This window comes from Anomalospiza imberbis, chromosome 2 (assembly GCF_031753505.1).
Source record: "Anomalospiza imberbis isolate Cuckoo-Finch-1a 21T00152 chromosome 2, ASM3175350v1, whole genome shotgun sequence".
NCBI classification, from domain to species: domain Eukaryota; kingdom Metazoa; phylum Chordata; class Aves; order Passeriformes; family Viduidae; genus Anomalospiza; species Anomalospiza imberbis.
Genome location: NC_089682.1, coordinates 112154550 through 112176713, shown reverse-complemented (window position 1 = coordinate 112176713; position 22164 = coordinate 112154550). Strand labels below are relative to the sequence as shown.

The following is a 22164-nucleotide window of genomic DNA, read 5'->3' as shown; positions in this document are numbered from 1 at the left end:
TTGCTGTTCCCTCAGCATGCTTTCCCTCGTGGAGCAGCGCAGTTGCACCCCTTGACCCAACAGGGATTTGAATGAATGCAGGAACGCCTCGCTTCTCTCTGTTATGGAAATACTCACCTTTCTTTTGTCCCCTTGATATTCATCTGGTCTTCAGTTTGAATGTGAGCTCTTTTCCAGAGCCAAATTAAAAAATTGTAGAAAGCTTGTCACTTTTTTGCTGTAGTAGATCTGTTTGGTGAAACACTTAAAAACTGTGGTTCCTGTTGCTCAATTTCTAGTTACTCTTTTCTGCAAAAGGACATCTGTATGTTTTATGAGTCTATATTAATATCCTTGAAAAGCAGAAGATACACTTATTCAAGTGAAATCAGCCAAAATCTGTCAGCTATAGTAAATTACAGGTGAGATGTACTGTTATGTTTATGGCATCTCAGATCTGTGTAGCTTGCTTGTGGGGTTTTTGCAATACTTTGTGTCACCCTTTCTATTAAAATACAATAAAAAGCCATTTAATCTTTCCAATCTAAATGTAATTGCAGCTCGAATTCTTTCAAAAGAGGGACTTGAAATTATAAAATGTCATGAAAAGATTAAAAAAGGTTTGTTTCAAGGTGACTAGGGAAATGCCTTTTAACGTAGTTCAACTGAGCATAAAGCATCTCCAGCTGGTAACAGCTGTTGCACCACAAACAGTACATGGGCCTGTAAAATGTTATGGAACTATTTTTTTTTGTGAGGAGATAGGAATGAGAGAACTCTGTATGTTTGACTTACACAAACCTAACAGTGAAGGAGCTTGTAGGTATAATGTTTCTCCATGTTCCTTCCTAAAAGCAAGGAAATTAAAAGGCATCAACCTCAAAATTATTTTCTTTTAGGAAAAATATATTTAGCATTATTTTTTGATGTTTTTAACAGATGTAGCTTTTCTATCTTTGTAATTTTGGGGAAGATTATCTTGAGAGAACATATAAGGGAGTTGAATTTAAGTTCAAACCACAAGCATTAATGTTCACAGCATATGTGATTGTATTTGAAAACTAATGTAATAAGAATGTTTCAACATGTATAATTGTCACTAGATTGGTGACAAAATATACTTAAATCTATTCTTCTGTTAATATTATGGGTAGAGGAACTATGTAAAGCTTATTATATGCAAAGATTATTATATGCAAAATGAGTGGGCATGGTATGAGGGGTTGCATATTCCATTCTTTTCTCCTCAGTCTTTCCCAGAACAGAATGAATTCACATAGTCTGGTTCTATATAGAGTTGTACTAGTTAGAAAAAGTTAATTAGGGTATTTCTATAGCTTTTTAGGAAGTTCAAATTAACCTTTTGAAATAGATTAAGGTGGAAGGTTGTTTTGTTTAATTTTTTAATAGAAGTGCTTGCGGTTCTAATTTAAATTTTTATAATTTCTCCAGCATTTTATGTTTTGTTATAGTACGAGACCAGCTTGATGGAGAAAAGTAGAGCTCTAGATGTTGTTTTTCTCAGCTTTTGGAAGCCTGCTGACACTTTCCTGTAATATTTTCATAGACAACTAATAAAGTATGAGCTAGATGACAAGGGATGTCTGCTGAGAGCTGGTTGAAATTCCAGGCTTGAAGAGTTGTCATCAGCAGCCAAGGTACAAGATAAGAGTCAATGGGCACAAAATGGAGCAGGAACTTTTGCTTAAAACTAGGAAAATTCGTAAGGGTGGTGAAACACAGGAACAGGTTATTCAGAGGGGTTGTGGAATCTCCATCCTTGGTGACACTCAATGTGCAATCAGCTACAACTTGCTCTACCTGACCCTTCAACTGGACAGTGTTTGACTAGATGATCTCAAGAGGTGCCATATAGCCTCAATTGTTCTCTGAATCAGGTCTGAACTAAATTTTCCATTCTGATTTTAGGTGTCTTGTGCATGGTCAAAATTGCAAATCTAATGGATTTTTTTTTAATTTGCAGGACAGCAGATATTAGTATATCTATATTAGTATATCTATAACAGATATCTAGTATGTCTCTTTATCAGCATGACTTTTAAAGCTACACATATTAAACTGGAAGAAAAACAAAGCAAACCAAGAAAACCTAAAGCATAAACCAAATTGATTTACAATGAACATGAACATCAAGGTTGTTCAGTCTCCTGAGCAGTGGAAAGAACTCCCTAAGTGCTGTGTATAAATGTTTAAATACTAGCCATATCTTAAAGAACAGAAAAGCTGGTTTTCAATTTGAGGTGATATATAACTATAACAATTGTGAAAGTGAAAACAGGCTCCAGTAATTTAACCACTTTCATCTGATAGCCCAGCTTCTTTCTTGTGATGGTAGACTTTACAAACATAAACAGTACAGATCCAAGGAGGAGGTAGGATTTCTCCACGTTCTTGTAGATGGAAGCTTCCTCCTGCAGCTGATATCCTACAGCCTCAACAGACTTTGCTATGGCAGCAACAGCAGCAAGCAGAGGCAACATGTTCTCTGAAATCTGTGTTTTTAGCCTGCACATCTTACACCTGCAGTTAATGCAATAACTGTCTGGTCAAAGGCAGTTGGATAGGAGTTCCTGTCGGTGTATATACGTGTATTCAAGTAAAAGACAGCAAATAGATGTGTAACACAGCTAGTCTCAGCCTAGCTTTTGTGGTTGCTTTTTTCCTTCTCAGTCTCCCACAGCTTCTCTCTTGAGTTTGCATCTTTTGACTAGTGTATTATAGATTTTATATATCAGACCTGTGTGCTACCAAAGTGGAATGAGTTTATACATACAGTTTAAAGTTAGTTCTCACACCTCTCTGTTATGCTTCAGTCTGCCCTGTAAACATGTTCACATATAGCAAACATAGTTAGGGGTTTTTGTTGGGTTGGATTTTGGTTGTTTTTTACTTTTTTTGGTGTTTGTTTGTTTGTTGAGTTTTTGTTGGATTTTGTTTGTTTGTTTTGTTTTTTAATTTTTATTTTGCTTCAAATCTCTGAGTGCTGTTAGAGTAATAAAAAAAGATTATTCAAGGCAAAAGTAAATATGAAGATGATATGTATCACATTGTTCAGGTGTCTGAACATGGTTGTATGAAGAAAAGAGGAATAAACAGGACAGCCAGTTTTGCTGATTACATCTCTCTGTAACTGAAACACAGCAGGTGCTGGAAGTAGACTGGCTGACACACTGCTATAGCAGCAACCAGGGCAGAGCAGTGAGGTCACGTGCATTAACAACATTAACAAAGTTAATAAATAAAATACAGTAAAAACCCCCACAATTTTACTCTTTTTTCCACTCTGAATTATGTGGTAACTCAACAGTAATTTTTTTCGATATCAATTATCTAAATTCTTATGCTTGGTGATGAAGAGCTGTATGAACAGAACAACTGCTGCATACAGATCTCACACAGATTCCTGGCATCTAAGGTGGAGCACAGATAATAAAAATTTTTAAGACTGATATATTTAACTTTTTTTAGTGACTGGGAGATATAAAGAAACATTTTACCAGCGGGAAGAGAGCTGGGTCTTAATACCTATGGTACAGGAGAAATATTCTGCTCTATTTGTTTTGGATAACCTGGCTTCCTGACCTGTGTTTTTGGAAGACATGGCTGACTCAACCTTTCCAAAATCATGCTTACATTTGCTCTCAGTGGAAAATGCTTTTAGAATTACGTGCTTTGTACTGGGCTGTCTTTGTTTATGAATTCTGGTCTGACTTACACAATTCTGTGGTTTATTCGAGGTGCTGAACCCTTGGCCCATGTTTTGGCTGCTGCCCAGATATGGACTGTGGCTCAGTCATGACCCTGCTCTGGACTTCTGCAACTGCATGATTGTCTGTCCAGCATGTGAGTGAGCTCCAGTGAGCATGGAGGGGAGGGGAGTTTCTAAATCAGAGTAGCCAAAACCTGCTAGAACATGTGTAAATGTGCACACACATATATACACACTCTATATGCCCTCAATTTTTATTATTCCTTCATCTTTAACAATGCTGAGGAGTATTTTTAGAGATTCCAGAAGTGGATGGGGAGGCTAGACAATGAGAACAAGACATCACAAGACATCACAGGAACTTGTGATGGTGTTGCAGAATTGGTGCCTACAGACTGCCCCAGGCTAACACACCCACACACAGTCACTGGCATGACTGTTCCTGACACACAGACCTCTTCCTCCTCATCCAGAAAATGGACTATGGAAGTTTTACTTGGTCAGTAGAAACAAGAAGTTCCCAGGATTCAGCACAGACCATTTCTTGCATTCTGCTGTCTACACTGAAACAGAAGTGGTTCCTAGTTTCAGTTCTTCAAGCTATATTGTCAACCACCACCAGCTATTTCTCATTCAGGCACCAAAATTCTCATTTCTTAAAATAGTCTGGTTATAAAAAAGCTGTACCCTTAGCACCGGTTAGACCATCTTATGTGGTGCTTCATCACTGTTTTGGAGAATATTATTTGGTCCAGACCAAGCTGGACAACATTATGGACAGGGTAGTGACAGGCCTGTGCCACTGATCAGGATGAGGAATTGAGCCTGAGTTGAGCATCTGACATGAAGCAGAGCCTTGAGACCATGGAAAATACATGCTGTGGCCTGGATTATGTTCATGAGCAGAGAAGAAACATGGAGAGGTTGCTGGGTTTCGTAGTCCCTGAGCACAAGACCAGCTCTGCTGTTGGAATTTGAGCTTGTGGGAAGACAATTAAGTGTTCACCTACCATGCGGTTATAGGTAATGTCAAAACAGAATGAGTGAACAGAGACCAAGAAAACAGAGCACAGCTGCCTCTTAGACAGGCTGAGGAGAGATAAAGAGTGCTATGTTGATGTAACCAAAGTGTTCTGTGTGCATCTCCTGCAAGGGCAATGGCAAGACTGTGCTGCTGTTCACTTAGGCTTTCACTCACAGTTATCTGCCCTTTGGCTATATTCCAGAATTTCCATAGGGAATTTCAATACTCATTTATTATTGCACAAAGGTTTTAGCAATGAGACAACACACAAATCACATATTATCTTTTACAATTATATTAAAAGCTTACAGGAATTAAAATAAAGATTAAAATCATTTAGCAGCATTCACACAATAACAGTTCCCCAAAGATCAGCGCAGGCAATCAAACATTGGCAGGAAATAAATAGTTAGGCAGGTGGCCAGCATAGATGACTTGGCTCATCAGTATTCAAGCAGGAACAGCCTTTGCATTATTAGCCAGCCTAATTTCCCCCTCTGAACCACAACCACCTCCAGCCCCAACATCTCTTCTATCCTTCACTTACTCTTTTTAGGTGGGATTGCACCCTGCAGAATCCTGTGCTAGGTCTTGTTTTAAATGCTGTTGAAAGGGGGAGAAAAGCTATTTCAATTAATATGTTTATCATGATGACTTGGAACTTAGTTAAATGCAAATAAAGAAGTTTATGCACCAGCATTAAGCAGTATGTGCTGTGCTGAAAATGGTGTGAAATAATTTCTGTGTACAAGACAAATAGACTGGACTGGCTGTTTTACATACATGACTATACTGTAAGCAGGTTCAAGATTATCAAAAGGAAGAAATAAGTTTTGCCAATATATCCTTCTAACTTAAATGTTGACCCATCAACATTGTGTGCATCTAGCTTCAAAGCAGATCTGCTTAAATTTGCTAAATAGCCTCTGAAGATCTGCAGAGAGAAATCAAGTCTGTCTGTCTCCACTTAATTGTACAAAAACTTCCATCACTTCCATGGTACCGTGCAGATCAATGATTTGGGAGTCCAGCCTGTTCACTGCAGCTGTAAGCTTAGTGCCCTGTGAAGACTTTCTAAGATAAAGTGGGTCCTCTTCCCAGGAGTTCTTCTTTGTAAAATGGTCAGCATATACCCCAGAAATTCAAAGGTAGACACCCTGTCTTAATCTGTCTCACAGACATCTGTAAAGGTGAAATCTGACTCCCTTTGACTCTTCACACCTCTTTCTCCCCTTGATGTTTTTAATCACGTGTGGTCCATGTTTTGGGAGAACAGTTACAAGAGCTTTCACCCTTCTATGTATTCCACCTACTTTATTTACAGTGATTTGAGTGTTTCCCAGAAATTGGAGGACCATGCTACTGCTGTATTGTACAGAAACATCCGCTGCCTGATTCTCTGACTAATGGACCATTGTACAAAAAGGGGCCTCTAGAAGCCCGTCAAACTGGGTGAAATGCTGTGTGAGAGACTGGATTGGTGAATGACTCAAGCAATGGACCTCTTAACTGCCCAGGTGCAGAGGGCAGTGCACACTCATCTCAGGAGGCTACAGCTGGGGTTGAACAAGATAAGGGAGAAGGCTGGTAAGAGGCAAATCTCATGAGGCAGGATAGTGCTTTGTATTATGCCAGTGTCCTCCCTTATATAGTGGTTCTGGTGTGAAAATTCCCCTCCGGGGAAGTATCTGGACATTCACAAGTAGCCGGAAGGTATTCGCCCCTTCTGATGGTTTATTGTTGACTCAGCTGTGCTGACCTGAGAGGCAGCTCTAAGGTCTTAAACCACCAAAGACTCTTGAAGTGTGCCATGATGCACAGCATTATATCCTGCAGTGTGAAACTGCAGTAATGCTACCTTCATGCCCCAGGGAAGGTACCTGGGCATTCCCTCCTGAACGGGAGCACATTTAAACCCAGTGGATGCTGTTTTGTGGGTTTCCCCCACCCTTGATGGATCAAGACAGTGACCATCGCTTTGACCAACAGACTTTGAAGTTGCAACAATCAAGTCTTGTGGCAGGATCCAAAAGGGTGTGACTATAGACCTTTCTACTCTTTCTCTTTCTTTTCCCTATTTCTTTCTAGCTATATGTCTATCTATCTCTCTACCTCACAATTACTGTTAAATAAAAATCTGTATTATTGACTTCAGCATATGGTCTCATTTGCACCTTACTTCAGGCAGTGGCATCTCTCTAAAAATTTTAATAATTAGATCTTAACACACTGTTAAGGGCAAAGAAAAATCTCATTAACTGAAAGAAATTTACTTATTTCTTTTTTCCTCCAAATTTAGATATCTAAAGCCAGGCTGGCACAGAGCTCGAATTCTTCCTAAAGCTGGGTGAACATAAACTCTTCTTTGAAAAGGACTGGTAAACCTCCAGATTTTTGAATGGCTTTTTAACCTGGATTCATGAATAAAGTATTTGCCATGGGAAGTTTCAGTCCCTGCTCTCAAAGCTGTTTATTTGTTTGATGTCATAGAGATATCATGATAGGAACTGATACAGTAATCCATATAAATGCCCCAGCCATTGGCCCACAGGATGTAGTGAGAAGTCTTGGGCTGATGTGAATACTGGATTTCCAGTAAAGTCTCCAATAAAAAGGGAGAGACTTCACACCCCACAGTTCTTCTGCTGGTTGAAAATACCTATACATTTCCAAAGTGCCAGGTCACAGTTTCTATTGTGGGGAAATAGCTTACCGGTCGGCTACCATATTGCTCTGAATGATTAGGAAATGTTAAAAGGTACAGGGGTGCAGTCTGAAAATGAGATATATACAGTGTTGAGGAACTTTGATGGTACCTCTAGAGTTCAATTACACACATATGTGTGCTTAAATATAAAAGAGAAACAGCTAATGAATAATGTATTGGCCAGAGTTCTACCAGTATATGCAGTTCTACATGGAGTCTCCATAGATGTTTCATAAGCAGATTCCTTAGGAACTCTTGCATCAACACTAGTCCTGATAGTGGTTGCCTGTAGCACCTCAGCCCAGCTCTGGCTCTGTCCCCCAGCCCAGCTCTGCTTCCCAAAAGTTGTCCCTAAGCTTGTGCCCCTGAATATTACCATTCCAGGATGGTTTATAAGGCAAAGCTGGGATTATTTCTCAACTCATCAGAGTGAAATAGAGATTTTTGGAGTTCACTTGAGTTAACAAAATGAATTAAGCATTTAAATTTTAGCTTGTAGAATTATGCGTTGAATTTTAACCTTTTACTTAGGAAACCTCCGCCATGGTACAAAGGGCATGGGAAACTGCAAATTTCTGAAGCTTCTTGCATAAAGAGCAATACCAAGGAGACCAAAAGATGCAAAGAACCCAGATAAAGGGGCTCCTCTGTCTCCAAGCTTATCAAGACTGACAGACGTACTCAGATAAGCACCAAAGAACCAAAAGCACACGTGCAAAGGAGAAAAGTTCAAAAGTTCAGTCATGAGGAAGACCACAATCTTCAGCCTCAGAGACCACTGAGAGATCCCCTGCACGACCACCACAGCAAACCACACATGCCCAGAAGGGCGTGGACCTATTTAGCATGAGAGGCAAGGACAGGCAGGGCCAGGAGTTGAATATGCATGCAAAGGTTGTGTAATGTATTGCATATGGAACACCTTTGGGAATAAAGATGTGGGTCAGACCGAGGCTTGGGGCACAAGTTTTTGGAGAAATATCTTGCTTGTGCCAGGTGCTGACATACATACCCACTTCATAACTGCCCCAGGTTGTGGAGTCTATTTATTTATTCCACGTATTGCTTCAAGAGAACCTTTATTCCCTTGCAAGAAGTCCATCTGTCTCTGGCATTCCTGATTCCAGATGGGTTAACCCTTTCTTGCAGTTAGACATCCTAGCCCCGCATTCCAGATCATTAATTAGCCACAAATTACCATATGGAGCAGCTACAATTAGACCTTTCCCTTCAACAGCCAGATTTCAAAGACTGGACCATGCAGTGAAGAGCACAGATCATTTAACTTCTTTCCTCTTAGAAGTTATACCTCAAAATTCTCTCCCTGTCCAAGCTCTGCTACCAATTGCTTTTGGTCTGTCTGGTTTTTGGCAGCATCCAGAGAAACTCAGCATGGCTGGCTCATTACCTCTTCGATGTACCCAGTTGATGCAACTGCTTGTAACACTTTGGACACCTTTAGTTTTTTGCAAAGAGACTATGACAACATAATACCTACAGCTATAAAGTATACAGCAATCATTCATTGCTTGGTACGTACAGATGTTAGCTACCTAATAAATAGCTAGGCTAAATGTTAGTGTGCTCAGTCTTCACCCCTTCCCCTGTGACACTCAGAGACTCCAGGGAGAGATAGCCAGGGATCAATAATGAGGTCAGGTCAGGAAGATCCTGAGTCAGGTATAGGCACCAAGGTTGGCCCTTGATGCTCTCTGGATTTCATCTCTTCCTGAGTTCTCTTTCACCTCCTCCTTCTTCCTTTAGAGTTCTTTCTTTTCCACCTTGTCATTTTTTTTTCCTTCAGAATCTTTGAACCACTCACAGACCCAATTTCAATAATTCTACCTCCACTGTCAACTTTACCTTTTTTATCTCACATGGTTCCACTCTGCAGGTGTTGTCACAGCTCTTTCTTCCAACTTAGCAATTTCCTCGGAAGTCTGAGTCAGGTTTCTCTACCAGAGGTAAGCCTTGGATTCTTGAAACACAGTCAGATGAAATCCTGTGAGGGAGGAAAAGTTGTATGAAGGAGATACATTCATAATATATATATATATATATATATATATGTAATGGAACTGCTTATTTTGAATTCAGACAGAAGCTGCATGCATTAAGTGCTGTGTGTAGTAAAACTGTCTTTCAAGAGACTTGCTTTTTTCTTTTTTTTCCTTCCCATGAGAATTTTATGTTAACCATAAAGTGAAAAATCAGAGGCAAAATGAAGGGAACTGCAGCTTGTTAGGAGTCAGACCTCTTTACATAGAAAGCAGATTATTTACTTGTTCTCTCTTCCTCCCTTCACATTTTCAATCAGGGTGCCTGAAAAGAAAGAGCATAGAGCAATCAAAGAGTGAATGCCTGTGTCTGTGTCTATTCATATACAGTAACTTCTGAACCAATGGGCCAGTTCTATCCAAATTTCACAAAGAAATAGCAGTACCCCTCTCTCTTCCCACTCCTCTGCCCAAGCTCCAGTATGGGAGATGCCTGAGAAGAGAGGGTGGTAATGGCCTCTATGAGGGAAAGAGTCTGTGTACGTATCCTGGAAAGAAAATATTTCAGGAGCCAAAAGAACTTCTGCCAGTTTTCCCATTTTCTCATGGAGTCAGTCTTCTCAAGGCACAGAAACAGGAACACAAGCTTCTTTGGTTGTGACGTTGCCTCTCCTGCTCCAGTCTGCTGCCTAGTGCTCGCATGAAGAGGGAACAGTGAATTGCATGAAAATCTCATACCTCATTAGGCATCAAAGTATCTAATCACTAATCTGCAAACTGTTTGAAACCAGGCTCATCTGGTTCCATTGCTCAGAGAACTCTGTATGTTCGGCATTGCTGCAGTGTATCATGCATATCCTGATGCACACCATTCTTGCAAATGCCATGATTTTTTATTTGCATTGTTTATTTAGACTCTCAGATCCTAGCACACTCCTGCTATGTTACTGTCTGCTGTAATATGGTGCTGATTGTAATTTTTATTTAGTGAGAAAGATACTAAAAATGCAGTGCTATCACATCCTTTTTATGAATATTCAATGAATCTAAATCAAATGGAAATAAAAGGACAGTACTCATATAAGAAGGCAATTTCTACCTGAGCAGAAAGAGCCAAATATGAGGAAAAGAGACTGATAGACAAAATGTTCTACAGATTGTTCCTTTTAGTTCCATAAACTACATAATTGCCAAGCTCACAGCATAGGAAGAGTGATTTGATAACCATCAGACAAATAAAAAAAAAAAAAGTGATTTGATTATGGTTTGGTTTAGGTGGTATCCCAGTGCTTCACCAGAGTTACTGGATAGTATGTGGGATGAAGGGTTGCTGCACTGCCCAACCCTAAAGGAAAACTACTCATTTAATACTTTTTTTGGTAATGCAGTTTCAGAGTATTAATTTTTCTCAGGACACTGCAGTTTCTTCCTTAGAAATTTTATGGCTATGATTCAGTCCAAGTCTTTGGTAGTGCCAGCTTTTCCTGCAATGGTCACAATAATATGTCACCAAAAAGTATTTTTTAAAGAAAGCTTTGTTCTTCAGGATCCAAAATATAAGCTCCAAATATAAAAACAGATATGATGCTACAATTTATTCTTCAACTTCTTCGCACATGATTTGTTAATGTCATTGTGTATTATTGTCTGTTTTAATAGTTCTGTGCTCAAGAGGTATATCTGTTTCCTTCATGGTTCAGAGTGAAATTTATTTACACTAAAATAATATCAGCTTTCATTTAGGGAATAGTTAAAAAAGCTGTAAGTTATAGATTGAGGAATTAAAAAAAAAAAAAAAAATAAAAATGTGTATTTCTATGGATAGGGCAGTGGAGGGAGGTTTTCTAAAAATGCTTCTCCTGAATAAAAACTCTACCTTTACAGCAAAAAACTTAGTGTTGTAATCCAAAGGATAAACAAAAATTCATGCATGGTATTGGAAACAGATGTAGCAGCTAATATAAAAATTAATTGTCCCAGGAAAAGCAAACTCAAGAGGGAAAGAAACACCCTTGTGCTGTGAATGATTTAGACATTAATGAGTCTGTGTTCATTAGCAGTGATGATGGTTAGCACTTAAGACAGCATAAAACATCAATGTCTCCTTTTAAAGACACTCATAAAGCAGACAAATTCTACAGCAATCAGAGTTGAATGAAAGTACTTAAAAGTGAATAACAATCAAATCAAGCAATGACTTTGGATTTCTTCTTTTTTTTCTTTTTTTCTTTGGCTGTCTGTTCTTGTGTTCTGTTACCCAATATTGCTGACAGCAGCTGGCTCTTAATGCAAAAAGATTCCTCATGAATACTGAGTTGACATTTAAAGTCTTACAATCACTCAACTTAGGGAATACATTTGTACATGAAAATTCAGCTGACATATAACTGAAAAAATCTGCTGAAGTAACATAACTTTAACTTCCTGAGCACAAAAATAAAGCAAAGATATTACTCTATGTTTTTGAAATTACCTAGGCTATGTAAAGGTTAAATAAATGAAGCATTCAACCCACAGTTCTTGAATCATCAGTCAGCATTCCCAAGTGCAGAAGTGAACAAAACCAGAGTGTGAACTATGGCACCACTGAAATGAAACATTTAATGAGAAAATACATGTTTGAAAGATACCAATCAGCTTGCATAGGCTGGCCTTTACCTCATAATGTGTAGTAATTTCAATGTGAGAATTTTCACCTTGTATCATTCTTGTTTTCTAAGTCCTTTGTCATAAAAACACTTTGTTATCTTCATTTTGTTAAGGTTGTAAAAATAGGATTTAGCTGTTACAAACACACCTTAGGCAGAGTTTAGACTTCTAATTAGCATCATCTGCAAGAGCTCTCTAATTACTACAAAAAGCTACTAAAGCTATGTAAGTTATCCCTAGTAACATTCAAGGTCAGGTTGAGCTGGGCTCTGAGCAACCTGATCTATTTGAAAACCTCCCTGATTATTGCAGTGGGGCTGGACTAGATAGCTTCCAACCCAAACTGTTCTGTGATTCTATGATTCTAAGCTCCTTGGTACCTTATCTTAAAAAAAAATATTTTGTCTGCCACTTCTGAACATGAAGAGCAGCATGTCAGTTTTCACAGCCCTGAGCAGTGTTGGTGATGACGGCTGATAATATTCCATCCAGCACTCCACAAGGACTCAGTTCAGTGATCACTTCACAGCAAACCTGTGGTTCAGCCTGGTATGCAATGAAATGTGCTGTTTCTCTAAAGTGATGCTGGCTGTTGTTATAACAAATGTTAACATGCAGGATGTGGGTGATCTGTGTTAAATATCCTGTGGCTGAGAGGCTACAGGGTCACTTGTGCCTGCTTTCCAGAGGTGAGCAGGCTGGAGGCCTTGAAATGCTATGGGCATCTTTAACTTTCCTGTGAAAGCTGTGCAGAAGCTCTGCATTGCCAGCTCTGCTTCAAGAGCTGGTTTTATATTTCATCCAGTACCAGCTTCATGAAGAATTCAAAAACAATACTTCACCAATAGTTTCAAGTTTAGAGCTTCTGCATCTTAAACTAACACAAAGCTAATGGATTAATTTGTCACTGTATATATATATTTATATATACACTCACACATGTATAACTCGTATATACATATTAGCTCTGTATATATCTATATATAGGTACACATCTAATAAACTGGCGTTCTCCTCCAGAAGACATTCCACCTGTACATTTTAACTAGATGGAAATGCTTCTGGGTCCCCTAGAGCTCCGTGTCTAAGCCCCGAGGACCTCTCAGGCATGCCCAAGTCCTTGCTTACTGTGTCATGCCTTCTTCATAGTGAAAATAGAAAAAGCAATCCTTTTTCTATATGCATCTGTGTATCATTTTGTTTCCTTATGCCTGTATGAGTACTAAGAGAGGGATTACAGATACTCAGAGCTTTCAAGATGTATTCAGTGAGAAGCCCCATCTGATTATTACTAATGTGTAAAAAGAATTGCAGAATATTTGAAATATAAACCAAGAGTTTAAATTTACCTTTACCTTAGTGTCATGCAGTAAGCCAAATAACTGTGTTTATAAAAATGACATTTTAAGAAAAGGAAAATCAGAAGATAAGAGAAATATATCTGAATAATCATGTTGTTTATGGTTTTGTACGTTTGTATAAATACATCTTTGAAAATAGAAGGATGTAGGTTTGTATCAAAGTGCTGACTTGACAAGAGCATCACTTTTATTCTGGTGATATCATCAGTGAAGAAGCAGTGCATCTGCAGTAGTAACTGACCTTTTCTGTTTTCCACTTTTTAAAAAATGAAGGTATATTGTTCTTTTATTGCTGAAAATGCATTTGCTCTTTGTGCTAAGTCAAATCAACACAGGAAAAAAAACCCTGTATCAGTTTGTGCATCAAGAGCAAACAATTTTGTTCACGTGTCATCCTCACAGTAGATGAAAATCAAAAATGCCAAAGTTCAGTGCTTTGGCTTGTAGCATTTTTGTTGCTCTTATCCTGCAAACTGCTTAAAATTATGGTTAAGTTTAAGGGTGGAAGTGGTTTTACTGACTCATGTATTTTTGAATTCATTTTTAGAAGGCTTGTATTTAAGCATGTGTAGGACTGGATTAAAATTTAAATTTTAGTTTTCACATCTGAACACACAGATTATTATGGGCATCTTTATACACAAGTGACATTTTGAACCAACCCTTTATCTTACAAAAGTCAACCTGGTACAGTTTGACTTTGATTGAATGGTACAATTTTATGCTAGCTGTGATCAAACTGTTTTGTTTAGTTTACAGCAGATTCAATTTTTGGTGGATTTGGTTGAGAGATTCTGTGGGTGAAAGCACAAAACAGTGTGGAAACAATTTCCTTGTCAGACAGTATTTTAGGAGACAACCCGCAGAGTTCAGCAGAACAGAGAAAGCAGCAATAAAACTGAAATGCAGTCTATTTGTCTCTCTGTTTTGACTAAACCAAAGCAAAATACAAGGTAAAATAAAAATATTTGGATGGAGAGAATGTCCTTAAGAGAGATTCTCTTGACTAATCTTGTATATGTATTTGTCTGAAAATGAAAGAAGGGGTCCTTGGTTTAGAAGTATATACACTGCCACAGATGTGTTATCAAATACATGTACCCATAAATATGAAAATATTGAATTTATGAGGCACCTACATAAACATGCTTCAAAAATTATAAGATACATGTAAAAAGAGAAGAAAGAGAAGGAAAATATTTCAAGATGAGAGATGTCTCCACAAATGTCACAGTTTTTAAGTGACACCAAGATGACAAGAAATGGCCTACATAGTTAAGGAGGTATGGCATCTCTCCAGAGAGGCAGGGATTTTTGAGAGTAAAACAGAGACAATCATGAAAGAAGAAAGAAGTGGGGTTTTCTTAATTTCCATCTCCCCCAAAGGACATGTTGGGATTTCTGGGACATTGTTTTACAGTAACTCTTTTTAAATTTTTTTTATTTAAAAGAATCTTACACCAAAATTTGTTAGTCTTTATTTTTCATACTCAAAAACCCTGAATAATTAATTGTTGCATCTGTTACTAGTACAGTGCAGTTTGTAGCACTAGCTGTTTCCTGGAACAACATTTGGTTTATTCCCGGATTAAGTTAGTCAAAATATGGGACAGGTCTTAAGGGAACAAGTAGTTTTAGGCTTCATGTTTAAGATAAGAAAAAGCATTGGAAAACGTGTTTTAAAGATGGGAGGGGAGAGTGGAAAAAAGGAAGGAATTTAAGGACAGAATCATCCAGAATCAATTAGGTTGGAAAAGACCTCTGAGATCATTGAGTCCAACCTATGACCTAACACCATCCTGTCAACTAGACCACAGCACTGAGTGCCATGTCCAGTCTTTCCATAAATATCTCCAGGGAGGATGACTCCTCCACCTCCCTGGGAAGCCCATTCCAATATCTAATCACCTGGTCTTGAACTTCATGCTATTGGTGTCAGCCAATCTATCCAGCCTGTCCAGAGGGACAGGTCAGTAATGAAATGGGGAAAGACTGCATCAAAAAGAGATCAGAAAGTTAAGAATTACTGTTATTAATGGCTAGGAAAGGGAGGCATGGCCAGCACTCCATTACATCTTATCCTACAAGATAGATCCTACAAGACAAGGGAACTCTCCTTAGCTTAATTTGGTAGCCTAAAATTTTCAGCCATAATTTCTTCTCTCCCAAAAAATCTTATTGACAGAACTGTCTCAGAGGGTAACAAGAAGCAGAAATCACCCGGAGTTCCCCAGCAGAACCTTTGGTTGTAGTCTTGAATCTTTCTTTACTTCAATTTATTAAGCTAATTCTGACTGAAGAATGACTCACAGCATGACACTGAAGGAAATGTGCAAGTGAAGCAAACTGAAGTAGCCTTGCTTCTCCCCATTCTCCAGCAGATGGAAGGAGATACCTTTACATTTCATGGCACAGTGGATCCCAGGCACCATGTACAATTTCCCACAATGTTCAGGATAGACAAGTCCCAAGTGAGGTGTGTTCCCATGTTGTTCCAGGGATGACGTATGCTAGCACTGCTGCTGGAGGTGGTATTCATACAAAAAGACTCTGCTCTAAGGAGGAAGGCAATGGGGCTTTTGAAAGCGATGCATGAACATATGGCAAAATGTTTTGACATTGTAACAGTTAGAGAAAGGGAGCTTTTGAGAGTTACTAAAATGAGAGGAAATCAATCAAGTCTAGCAAGATAATGGTTATGACTGAAAGATTTGAAGTCTATAAATATAATAGACTTCAAAGAAAAAGAAGAAAAAAGAAGAAGAAAAACAGAACAGTGATATTAGGGCTAAAAAAGAAGGCATTCTGTTTTGGAGAGACTGTGCCTGAAGTGATGCCTGAAATTGCCATGAAAATGTGTCCAGGGGCTGCCCAACCTGGACAAAGGGAGGAAAGAGTAAGAGGAGCAATTTTGGTGGGGTTAATGGGTAAAAGAATGGCAAGGAAAATAAAAGGTAAAGTGACAAGACTAGTGATCATAAAAACAAAATAAATAAAAAGGAAAAGGAATAATTAATTACTTTTATTGTTGTTATTAATATTACCATTTAGAACTAAACAAATTGTTCCTGTCATTGGCATGGCTATGCAGTGAAAAAGCATACAATGGCGTAAGTGGTAGGTTGCACTGGGGTGGGAAATCCTTTCCATGTTTTTGGGCAGATGCTGGTTGTGCCTTGGTTACATTCTAACTACTGTAAAACCTCAGAGAATGCCTGCATGTGCTGGTGAGGGAGCTGATGTTCTAACTCGGCAGTGTGGGGCTACCTACGTCATGAAACAAGGTACGCAGCTCTAGCACTGCTCTTAAGCCCAAATTTCCCTGTGTGTATACTCATGCTACACTTGGAGCAGGAGAACGATTTCCCCACGGCCTGACCGACCTTAGCTTCAGTGCAAGATGTGCTGCAAGTCCAATAACTGGGTGTACATCACACAGACTCCTCTGTTCCCTCCAGTCTGCGGATGTGGCTGCGTCACCAGATGTACCAGCTGTTAGGAAAGTGTTTTCATTGCTGGGTTTCACTGTTGGAAAGCAGCTGCTGCCATGGACAAGAGGAGAAGGGAATCTAGAGGGAGCTGCCATTGCCTCCTGCTGTCCTTATGCCTGTGGTGGCTCCTGCTGCACTTCAGGCAAAACTGTCCTACGCCATGGGAACACCAGAATGGTGTTCCTCAGCTCCAGACAGCAGTGCGGCACGAGGGTCCAGCCAAGGTCATCTCAGCATGGGGCTGACTCTGCTCTGCATCACCACCTGGCAACCCGCACCTGGTGTGGATTTGGGCTCCCTGTGTGGACTGAGAAGAGAGAAAATTCTACAGGCTGCAAGACAGCCACGTGCTGGAATGACTGGCAGCAGGGACAAGATGATTAGGATTTTTTTTTTTTTTTTTTTTACAAAAAGCAAGCTGTAGAAGCTAGAACAAAAACTGAATTTGCTGCAGGACAATGTGTTTGGCTTCTTTTATTGTCCCCTTCTGCACTTTTACTTTCTAATGTCACATAAGCACTACATATACACATGCAAATTATTGATACAACATAACCCTCTTTTTGCCTTCCTTCGCCTCTACCCTAGACTCAATCTTTTTTTGTTCCACCTCCAAAATCTTGAGTGCACATAACAAACCATTTTCCAGATTGTGAAAGCAGGCTAAGCCAATGCCTTGATAGTAGTACTTACATGGATTTATACCTGCTGAGGATTTGGCAAAAGAGTTGTTTACTCATAATTACCTTTTTGTTTCGAGTTGTACAAATATAGCAGGGAAAAAAAACCCCAGAGAAATACATACTAAAATAGCCATATAGAATGTATCCTTTTTCCCTAAAATATTCTTATTCTAACAAGTAATAAAGAGACATCTTGATTTCCTGCACGTTTCTTAGCCTTTCTTTGCATCAAATGGGCAACTGGGTAAAAAAGATAAATATTTTAATAATTAATATTCTGAATGTTTGACCCCTCATGGCTTGATTTATTAAAAAAATCTGCTCACCTTGAATCAATTGCTAATTTCTGAACTATTTTTTCTGTATTTGGAAATTATTACTCTTCATAATTATTACTTAAATAATTTATTATCAGTTTCATATCTACAGCTGAACTGTTTCCTAAATTTACATGCTTCTCAGAGACTGCTGGACCCCAGATATTACAATCGTATATAACTAAGAAACTTTCAGGGTTAGAAAATATTTGGATGAATAGCTCATTAAATTAGCATCAGAAAGAGATGCCAACAATCTAGCTGTATTTTAAATCTAAGGCTGGCTGCCTAATGCAGCTTTGAAAGCTCTGAAATTGCAAAGGCAGTTTCAGTTGCTTACAGCAGGTGGTAGCATGTGCTATTAAAATAAAATATTTACTTCCAAGAAGGACTGCAGCTTAGTTAATAAGAACATGAGTAGAATGGTCAAGAAATCGACTGCTGTAAATGTGTTAAAAGCTTGCAGATTGGGAAATTGAGTATTTATTACTTCTTTTTCTTCAATGTTTCCTGTTTCTCTGCAACAAGACTACAGTACTAGCATCTTGTGGGACATTTGTGGACAAGTTAAAGACATACTACCAAAAATAACTCAAATCACATAACTCTTACAGAGTCATCTTCATCCATGAATCCCACTGCCTTTAATTCCACAGCCTTTTATATGAAGTACTTTAAAACAAGATCTAAATGGAATTTAAGTAGGTAAAAGCAAACTGGTAATTCTGATAATCCATCTAAGACTGGGATGAGTGGAAATTTCAGAGTCTCTACTGCAGAGTCCACTAGGGGCCCAAACTGCTGTTTCTGTACATGTGCTCTAAGATCAGTTGGGTCTACTCCCAAAATCATGGGGACTAAAGTCTAGATGTTCCTACAGCAATACCCCGACCCAATATGTATGTATACATGACACATACAGCCAATAAGATGAGGTGATTTACAAAGGAAACTGCACAGATCCCATGCAGAAGAACACCTTTTTGTGGTGCTTCAGGATGGACTCCTCACTCATCTTCATTTTCCCTTAACATCAAGGTGACATACCTGCTTCTATTGCCAGAGGTAGTTTTTTATGAGTGTAAGCATGGGCTTCCCACATAGGGTGCTGCAGCTCCCCCTGCACAGCTACTTTCTATTTTCCTTTGCGTAGGTGAATTTTGATGTCACCTTTCAGATTCTAGAGGTAAGATGAGAGGCAATATAATTAATGGGTCATGAGAATCAGCAAGATGTCTACCAGCTTCCAGGCTGCAGTTGATTCTGGGTGAAGCTAGCAGCAGATATTTAGGGCAAGTTTTTCCATAACATTATAGTTACCATGGCATTTCAAATGCCTACCAGAGTGATAAAGCAGTAAACATATTGTCAAGCAGCTCATAGGCACAGCTGCAAACCTGAGTTCTTTTGTGAATTTTTATAGGTTATTTTTCAGTCTCTAAAGGCCTTTTTGCCCTCATTTACTACATTAATACAATATGTCTAAAGGTTGTTCCCCTTGTGATATTAGTTTAGCACTGCATGGTCTTTAACTGAGCCATCTTCTTGGAGTCTGTGCAGTTATTTGCAAGTACATAAAACCAGCAGTTAATTTAGAAAAGTAAATTTTCTTCTCACAGAAACTTCTAAGTAAGGATTTGATATTTCTCAAAATAATTTGTTGACTATCGGTTCTGCTCAAACATTGCAAAGGGAAGACCCATAGGATGTTTGTTTGAGTTAACATCAGGGGACAAAATAATAAGGAGGTGCAAGGGTACCTGAGAGCTCAGGTTCTCTATAAGCCATGTTCATCCTTTCATGCCATTGATTTTACACAACTGAAATATTTTTCAGACAATGTGTTTCCATTGCAAAATGGATAAGCTTTTTTGTATTTTTCCACCTTGGAGGGTCATTTCTAAAACCAAACAAGTCCATACCTCTGCAAATTGCAATCTCCAAAAAAGCAAGATTTCCCTTCAATGAATAGAATCTTAAAAATTTCAGTGTCAGCTTTGGTTGAAACTAGGCTGTTACTCTGACATCCTTTCATTTTATACTGACTTACAATAACCCCATAATTTCCATACTCCCTTGAGCAAAAGTTAACATTCATACCAAGCTGTGTTAAGGGACCTTGATTGCAAATATCCACTATGAATTTAGCAAAAACACTCTTGGCTTGTGCATTACATAAAATTTCAATCCAGGAGCAGAGGCAGATAAAAGAAACTATAATCAACTGTGAATTATCTGCGGGTCGTTTATCCAGTTTCTGATTAATCACTCCATTAATCCTTGCAAAGACAGTGAGCTAACTCAGTGCAGAGCCAGTTCCTGTGAGTTGGGTCTTCTAAACTCAAGTGCAGTGCCATATGAATCCAGCTGTGTGTGTCTGGAAAAATTCACTTTGCACAATTTGGATCTCAAGTCAGTAACTGTGCCATTCAGAAACTCCTGCACTGCTTCATGCAAACCAGGCCCTGGTCTCCCTTGCACTCATTCCCATTACTGAGAGCTCTGAGAAGAGTGACACTGAGTGATGCTGCATAAAGCCAGAGCAGATTCAGCATGGGCTGGCGCAGAGGGAAGGTGCATGAGGTGGTCGTAGATATCTGAGGGAAATTCTGCAGAAACACTTTGCATCAGTCTTGCTAACAGAAACTTCCATTTCTGATGCAGAATGAAGAAAATGAAACCAACACACAAGCAGTACTGTATCAGGTTTCACCCATGTGAAACCAGAAGCTTGAAGCAAGAAAGCAACTGTGAGAGTAATTTCGGGTCCAGCCAGTGATTCAGCGCTTATTGTGAACTGGAGTCTACACAGAGTTGTTTGGAAGGCTCTGTACAGTGTTGCCAAGCGTCCTTATGATCTAGCGTGGTTCACTTTCTTGCTTACCCATCTGTCCTAATCCACTCCATTACCCTGGATGGAAGAGAGCTAGTGGTTCTCAGATGCATCATCTCTTTGTTCAAATGCACTGTGAGTTTCAGCTACAGCTGATAAGAAGCTTGCTAAAGAGCTGCAAAGACTGCAAATTGAAACCAGGAAACTGAAGCACAAAAACTGAACAGTAAAGCTTATACTTCAGTTATACTCTGGCTTTCTAAGCTTTTTTAAGCTTTGGATTACTGAAAGATGTGTCTGGGCCTAGCTGAAGGCACAGGCTTGCAGTAAATAGTAAAAGACTAAGGCTAAGCTAGATGACTATATTTGTTGTTTTCAGTTTAAAAAGTCAACATGGTAATGCCTGCAATAAAGATAAAACATGAGGTAGGTTCTGCAATAAAATCTATTGATTTACAGGACTGATGAGTCTCAGGTTTAAACTTCTGATTTTTGTGTCTAGGTTCCACACGGATATATTTTATGAAGAAATAATTATAAGGAAGATGAAAGGCTTTCCAATCTCTCCCTTCCCAGTGGAAACACTAGTATGAAAAAGGCAGGTAGGTGGCAGTAACAAGTGACTAATACGCTGCTGGATAATTACATCTGCCACAGGCTTATCTCTTAGCACCAAGTGCCTCAAAATTAAAAGCAGGGAGTATAAGACAAATGTTAGAGATATTGAATTAAGCAGAAGGGAGAAAATAGCCTTTAGAGAGTCAAAGAAACTGTAGGAGTTCAGCTGGGCAATGAAGATTGTAATGTAGCAGAGAGAGACGTGTGGAAGCTGCTTTAGGGAAAAACTTTCAGGACTGGAATCTGCATAGACACAGACATATTTTGGGCCTGTGACACGGGTGTGGCAATGTTCTGAATGCAAGGCTCTTTGCCATAATTTGCTAAGTCCAGGTGAGGTGCCTAGGCTTTCGAAGCAGGAGGAGAGAAGTGCTTTCAGATATCTGAGCAAGACCCTTTTTCTTCTCTTTATAAGGAGCCAAGGATTTCTGTAAAAGGATTCAGTACTTATACAAAAGCCTATGTCCCTGATTCAGAACTTCACAGAAGCTTTCCCCATTTTATAAACCTGAGCCTTTGTTTAAATGTAGACAGAAGGAGAGGAAGTCTCCTTTTTAGCATGATTTGTGTAGTTGCATATGAATTCTCAAGTGAGTAACTTGAGCTACAGGCTTTCCATAGTGTGACACACATTAAAATACTTACTGTCATGTTTTTAAACTGTTAGAACTGCAAGACTGTGGTGTTGCAGGAGGAAGGTCACTGCACATATGTGCTCTTGAAGGAAGACCATTTTGCTGTGCTGAATGCAAAATTTAGGGCCTTTTTTTGTAAC

At 38.9% G+C, this 22164-nt stretch overlaps 1 long non-coding RNA gene across 1 annotated transcript; it reads right to left on the bottom strand.

Annotated features, from left to right (window-relative positions):
- Positions 1-3554: 3554 nt before the first annotated feature.
- LOC137467352 (uncharacterized) lies at positions 3555-8834 on the bottom strand. The gene is made up of 3 exons (XR_010995498.1): positions 8639-8834; positions 5281-5336; positions 3555-4267 (listed from the first exon to the last, which is right to left on the bottom strand). It is a non-coding gene; the product is annotated as an uncharacterized lncRNA (long non-coding RNA).
- Positions 8835-22164: the final 13330 nt, after the last annotated feature.